A 7,931-nucleotide genomic window follows, 5' to 3' on the forward strand; every position below is an offset into this window, starting at 1 on the left:
GTATCATCAACACTCTGATAGTCCACAGATTACAGAATGCCTCCAGATGTGCATCGGAAACTGCTACTGGTCTTCCAGGGAACGATCAAAGCGTAAACTCTATGAAACATTATTCCCATGGAGGAAAGTGCGCATGGTGACTGTTGTATTCAATCCCGATGCAATTTCTGTGTTTCATCAACACTCTGATAGTCCACAGATTACAGAATGCCTCCCGGTGTGCATCGGAAACTCCTACTGGTCTTCCAGGGAACGATCAAAGCGTAGACTGTTTCAGACATTACTCCCATGGAGGAAAGTGCGCATGGTGACTGTTGTATAAAATCCTGATGATATTTCTGTGTTTCATCAACACTCTGATAGTCCACACATTACAGAATGCCACCAGATGTGCATCGGAAACTACTACTGGTGTTCCAGGGAACGATCAAACCGTAGACTGTTTGAGACATACCTCCCGTGGAGGAAAGTGCGCATGGTGACTGTTGCATTCATTATCGATGCAATTTCTGTGTTTCATCAACACTCTGATAGTCCACAGATTACAGAATGCCACGAGATGTGCATCGGAAACTACTACTGGTCTTCCAGGGAACGATCAAAGCATAGACTGTTTGAGAATTACTCCCTTGGAGGAAAGTGCGCATGGTGCATGTTGTTTTCAATCCCGATGCAATTTCTGTGTTTCATCAACACTCTGATAGTCCACAGATTACAGAAAGCCTCCAGATGTGCATAGGAAACTACTACTGGTCTTCCAGGGAACGATCAAAGCGTAGACTGTTAGAGACATTACTCCCATGGAGGAAAGTGCGCATGGTAAATGTTGAATTCAATCCCTATGCAATTTCTGTGTTTCATCAACACTCTGATACTCCACAGATTACAGAATGCCTCCAGATGTGCATCGGAAACTACTACTGGTCTTCCAGGGAACGATCAAAGCGTAGACTGTTTGAGACATTACTCCCATGGAGGAAAGTGCGCATGGTGACTGTTGTATTCAATCCCGATGCAATTTCTGTGTTTCATCAACACTCTGATAGTCCATAGATTACAGAATGCCTCCAGATGTGCATCGGAAACTACTACTGGTCTTCCAGGGAACGATCAAATCGTCGACTGTTTGAGACATACCTCCCATGGAGGAAAGTGCGCATGGTGACTGTTGTATTCAATCCCGAAGCAATTTCTGTGTTTCATCAACACTCTGATAGTCCACAGATTACAGAATGCCACCAAATGTGCATCGGAAACTACTACTGGTCTTCCAGGGAACGATCAAAGCGTAGACTGTTTGAGAATTACTCCCATGGAGGAAAGTGCGCATGGTGACTGTTGTATTCAATCCCGATGCAATTTCTGTGTCTCATCAACACTATGATAGTCCACAGATTACAGAAAGCCTCCAGATGTGCATCGGAAACTACTACTTGTCTTCAGGGGAACGATCAAAGCGTAGACTGTTAGAGACATTACTCCCATGGAGGAAAGTGCGCATGGTAACTGTGGTATTCAAAACCCGATGCAATTTCTGTGTTTCATCAACACTCTGATACTCCACAGATTACAGAATGCCTCCAGATGAGCATCGGACACTACTACTGGTCTTCTAGGGAACGATCAAAGCGTAGACAGTTTGAGACATTGCTTTTATGGAGGAATGTGCTCATGGTGACTGTTGTATTCAATCCCGATGCAATTTCTGTGTTTCATCGACACTCTGATAGTACACAGAATACAGAATGTCTCCAGATGTGCATCGAAAACTGCTACTGATCTTCCAGGGAACGATAAAAGCGTGAACTCTTTGAAACATTACTCCCATGGAGGAAAGTGCGCATGGTGACTGTTGTATTCAATCCCGATGCAATTTCTGTGTTTCATCAACACCCTGATAGTCCACAGATTACAGAATGCCTCCCGGTGTGCATCGGAAACTCCTACTGGTCTTCCAGGGAACGATCAAAGCGTAGACTGTTTCAGACATTACTCCCATGGAGGAAAGTGCGCATGGTGTCTGCTGAATTAAATCCTGATGCTACTTCTGTGTTTTATCAACACTCTGATAGTCCACAGATTACAGAATGCCACCAGATGTGCATCGGAAACTACTACTGGTCTTCCATTGAACGATCAAACCGTAGACTGTTTGAGACATACCTCCCGTGGAGTAAAGTGCGCATGGTGACTGTTGCATTCATTATCGATGCAATTTCTGTGTTTCATCAACACTCTGATAGTCCACAGATTACAGAATGCCACGAGATGTGCATCGGAAACTACTACTGGTCTTCCAGGGAACGATCAAAGCATAGACTGTTTTAGAATTACTCCCTTGGAGGAAAGTGCGCATGGTGAGTGTTGTTTTCAATCCCGATGCAATTTCTGTGTTTCATCAACACTCTGATAGTCCACAGTTTACAGAAAGCCTCCAGATGTGCCTCGGAAACTACTACTGGTCTTCCAGGGAACGATCAAAGCGTAGACTGTAAGAGACATGACTCCCATGGAGGAAAGTGCGCATGGTAAATGTTGAATTCAATCCCGATGCAATTTCTGTGTTTCATCAACACTCTGATAGTCCACAGATTACAGAATGCCTCCAGATGTGCATCGGAAACTACAATTGGTCTTCCAGGGAACGATCAAATCGTAAACTCCTTGAGACATTACTCCCATGGAGGAAAGTGCGCATGGTGACTGTTGTATTCAATCCCGATGCAATTTCTGTGTTTCATAAACACTCTGATAGTCCACAGACTACAGAATGCTTCCAGATGTGCAATTGAAACTACTTCTGGTCTTCCAGGGAACGATCAAAGCGTAGACTGTTTAAGACGTTACTCCCATGGAGGAAACTGCGCATGGAGACTGTTGTATTCTATCCCGCTGCAATTTCTGTGTTTCATCAACACTCTGATAGTCCACAGATTACAGAATGCCACGAGATGTGCATCGGAAACTACTACTGGTCTTCCCATTAACGATCAAAGCGTACACTGTTTCAGACATTACTCCCATGCAGGAAAGTGCGGATGGTGACCGTTGTATTCAATCCCGATGCAATTTCTGTGTTTCATCAACACTCTGATAGTCCACAGATTACAGGATGCCACCAGATGTGCATCGGAAACGACTACTGGTCTTCCAGGGAACGATCAAATCGTAGACTGTTTGAGAAATACTCCCATGGAGGAAAGTGCGCATGGTAACTGTTGTATTCAATCTCGATGCAATTTCTTTGTTTCATCAACACCCTGATCGTCCACAGATTACAGAAAGCCTCCAGATGTGCATCGGAAACTTCTACTGGTCTTCCAGGGAACGATCAAAGCGTAGACTGTTAGAGACATTAGTCCCATGGAGGAAGGTGCGCATGGTGACTGTTGTATTCAATCCCGATGAAATTTCTGTGTTTCATCAACACTCAGATAGTCCACAGAATACAGAATGCCTCCAGATATGCATCGGAAACTACTACTGGTCTTCCAGGGAACGATCAAAGCGTAGACTGTTTGGGACATTACTCCCATGGAGGAAAGTGCTCATGGTGACTGTTGTATTCAATCCCGATGCAATTTCTGTGTTTCATCATCACTCTGATAGTCCACAGATTACAGAATGCCTCCAGATGTGCATCGGAAACTACTACTGGTCTTTCAGGGAACGATCAAAGCGTAAACTCTTTGAGACATTACTCCCATGGAGGAAAGTGCGCATGGTAACTGTTGTAATTAATCCCGATGCATTTTCTGTGTTTCATCAACACTCTGATAGTCCACAGATTATAGAATGCCACGAGATGTGCATCGGAAACTACTACTGGTCTTCCCATTAACGATCAAAGCGTACACTGTTTCAGACATTACTCCCATGCAGAAAAGTGCGGATGGTGACCGTTGTATTCAATCCCGATGCAATTTCTGTGTTTCATCAACACTCTGATAGTCCACAGATTACAGGATGCCACCAGATGTGCATCGGAAACTACAACTGGTCTTCCAGGGAACGATCAAATCGTAAACTCCTTGAGACATTACTCCCATGGAGGAAAGTGCGCATGGTGACTGTTGTATTCAATCCCGACGCAATTTCTGTGTTTCATCAACACTCTGATAGTCCACAGATTACAGAATGCCTCCCGATGTGCATCAGAAGCTACTCCTGGTCTTCCAGGGAACGATCAAAACGTAAACTGTTTAGGACATTACTCCCATGGAGGAAAGTGCGCATGGTGACTGTTGTATTCAATCCCGATGAAATTTCTGTGTTTCATCAACACTCAGATAGTCCGCAGAATACAGAATGCCTCCAGATATGCATCGGAAACTACTACTGGTCTTCCAGGGAACGATCAAAGCGTAGACTGTTTGGGACATTACTCCCATTGAGGAAAGTGCGCATGGTGACTGTTGTATTCAATCCCGATGCAATTTCTGTGTCTCATCAACACTCTGATAGTCCACAGATTACAGAATGCCACGAGATGTGCATCGGAAACTACTACTGATCTTCCAGGGAATGATCAAATCGTAGACTGTTTGAGAATTACTCCCACGGAGGAAAGTGCGCATGGTAACTGTTGTATTCAATCCCGATGCAATTTCTGTGTCTCATCAACACTCTGATAGTCCACAGATTACAGAAAGCCTCCAGATGTGCATCGGAAACTACTACTTGTCTTCAGGGGAACGATCAAAGCGTAGACTGTTAGAGACATTACTCCCATGGAGGAAAGTGCGCATGGTAACTGTGGTATTCAAAACCCGATGCAATTTCTGTGTTTCATCAACACTCTGATACTCCACAGATTACAGAATGCCTCCAGATGAGCATCGGACACTACTACTGGTCTTCTAGGGAACGATCAAAGCGTAGACAGTTTGAGACATTGCTTTTATGGAGGAATGTGCTCATGGTGACTGTTGTATTCAATCCCGATGCAATTTCTGTGTTTCATCGACACTCTAATAGTACACAGAATACAGAATGTCTCCAGATGTGCATCGAAAACTGCTACTGATCTTCCAGGGAACGATAAAAGCGTGAACTCTTTGAAACATTACTCCCATGGAGGAAAGTGCGCATGGTGACTGTTGTATTCAATCCCGATGCAATTTCTGTGTTTCATCAACACCCTGATAGTCCACAGATTACAGAATGCCTCCCGGTGTGCATCGGAAACTCCTACTGGTCTTCCAGGGAACGATCAAAGCGTAGACTGTTTCAGACATTACTCCCATGGAGGAAAGTGCGCATGGTGACTGCTGTATTAAATCCTGATGCTATTTCTGTGTTTTATCAACACTCTGATAGTCCACAGATTACAGAATGCCACCAGATGTGCATCGGAAACTACTACTGGTCTTCCATTGAACGATCAAACCGTAGACTGTTTGAGACATACCTCCCGTGGAGTAAAGTGCGCATGGTGACTGTTGCATTCATTATCGATGCAATTTCTGTGTTTCATCAACACTCTGATAGTCCACAGATTACAGAATGCCACGAGATGTGCATCGGAAACTACTACTGGTCTTCCAGGGAACGATCAAAGCATAGACTGTTTTAGAATTACTCCCTTGGAGGAAAGTGCGCATGGTGAGTGTTGTTTTCAATCCCGATGCAATTTCTGTGTTTCATCAACACTCTGATAGTCCACAGTTTACAGAAAGCCTCCAGATGTGCCTCGGAAACTACTACTGGTCTTCCAGGGAACGATCAAAGCGTAGACTGTAAGAGACATGACTCCCATGGAGGAAAGTGCGCATGGTAAATGTTGAATTCAATCCCGATGCAATTTCTGTGTTTCATCAACACTCTGATAGTCCACAGATTACAGAATGCCTCCAGATGTGCATCGGAAACAACAATTGGTCTTCCAGGGAACGATCAAATCGTAAACTCCTTGAGACATTACTCCCATGGAGGAAAGTGCGCATGGTGACTGTTGTATTCAATCCCGATGCAATTTCTGTGTTTCATAAACACTCTGATAGTCCACAGACTACAGAATGCTTCCAGATGTGCAATTGAAACTACTTCTGGTCTTCCAGGGAACGATCAAAGCGTAGACTGTTTAAGACGTTACTCCCATGGAGGAAACTGCGCATGGAGACTGTTGTATTCTATCCCGCTGCAATTTCTGTGTTTCATCAACACTCTGATAGTCCACAGATTACAGAATGCCACGAGATGTGCATCGGAAACTACTACTGGTCTTCCCATTAACGATCAAAGCGTACTCTGTTTCAGACATTACTCCCATGCAGGAAAGTGCGGATGGTGACCGTTGTATTCAATCCCGATGCAATTTCTGTGTTTCATCAACACTCTGATAGTCCACAGATTACAGGATGCCACCAGATGTGCATCGGAAACGACTACTGGTCTTCCAGGGAACGATCAAATCGTAGACTGTTTGAGAAATACTCCCATGGAGGAAAGTGCGCATGGTAACTGTTGTATTCAATCTCGATGCAATTTCTTTGTTTCATCAACACCCTGATCGTCCACAGATTACAGAAAGCCTCCAGATGTGCATCGGAAACTTCTACTGGTCTTCCAGGGAACGATCAAAGCGTAGACTGTTAGAGACATTAGTCCCATGGAGGAAGGTGCGCATGGTGACTGTTGTATTCAATCCCGATGAAATTTCTGTGTTTCATCAACACTCAGATAGTCCACAGAATACAGAATGCCTCCAGATATGCATCGGAAACTACTACTGGTCTTCCAGGGAACGATCAAAGCGTAGACTGTTTGGGACATTACTCCCATGGAGGAAAGTGCTCATGGTGACTGTTGTATTCAATCCCGATGCAATTTCTGTGTTTCATCAACACTCTGATAGTCCACAGATTACAGAATGCCTCCAGATGTGCATCGGAAACTACTACTGGTCTTTCAGGGAACGATCAAAGCGTAAACTCTTTGAGACATTACTCCCATGGAGGAAAGTGCGCATGGTAACTGTTGTAATTAATCCCGATGCATTTTCTGTGTTTCATCAACACTCTGATAGTCCACAGATTATAGAATGCCACGAGATGTGCATCGGAAACTACTACTGGTCTTCCCATTAACGATCAAAGCGTAGACTGTTTCAGACATTACTCCCATGCAGGAAAGTGCGGATGGTGACCGTTGTATTCAATCCCGATGCAATTTCTGTGTTTCATCAACACTCTGATAGTCCACAGATTACAGGATGCCACCAGATGTGCATCGGAAACTACAACTGGTCTTCCAGGGAACGATCAAATCGTAAACTCCTTGAGACATTACTCCCATGGAGGAAAGTGCGCATGGTGACTGTTGTATTCAATCCCGACGCAATTTCTGTGTTTCATCAACACTCTGATAGTCCACAGATTACAGAATGCCTCCCGATGTGCATCAGAAGCTACTCCTGGTCTTCCAGGGAACGATCAAAACGTAAACTGTTTAGGACATTACTCCCATGGAGGAAAGTTGCGCATGGTGACTGTTGTATTCAATCCCGATGAAATTTCTGTGTTTCATCAACACTCAGATAGTCCGCAGAATACAGAATGCCTCCAGATATGCATCGGAAACTACTACTGGTCTTCCAGGGAACGATCAAAGCGTAGACTGTTTGGGACATTACTCCCATTGAGGAAAGTGCGCAAGGTGACTGTTGTATTCAATCCCGATGCAATTTCTGTGTCTCATCAACACTCTGATAGTCCACAGATTACAGAATGCCACGAGATGTGCATCGGAAACTACTACTGGTCTTCCAGGGAATGAACAAATCGTAGACTGTTTGAGAATTACTCCCACGGAGGAAAGTGCGCATGGTAACTGTTGTATTCAATCCCGATGTAATTTCTGTGTATCATCAACACTTTGATAGTCCACAGATTACAGAAAGCCTCCAGATGTTCATCGGAAACTACTACTGG

The sequence above is a fragment of the Schistocerca gregaria genome, unplaced genomic scaffold, assembly GCF_023897955.1.
Source record: "Schistocerca gregaria isolate iqSchGreg1 unplaced genomic scaffold, iqSchGreg1.2 ptg000001l___fragment_3, whole genome shotgun sequence".
Lineage (NCBI taxonomy): Eukaryota > Metazoa > Arthropoda > Insecta > Orthoptera > Acrididae > Schistocerca > Schistocerca gregaria.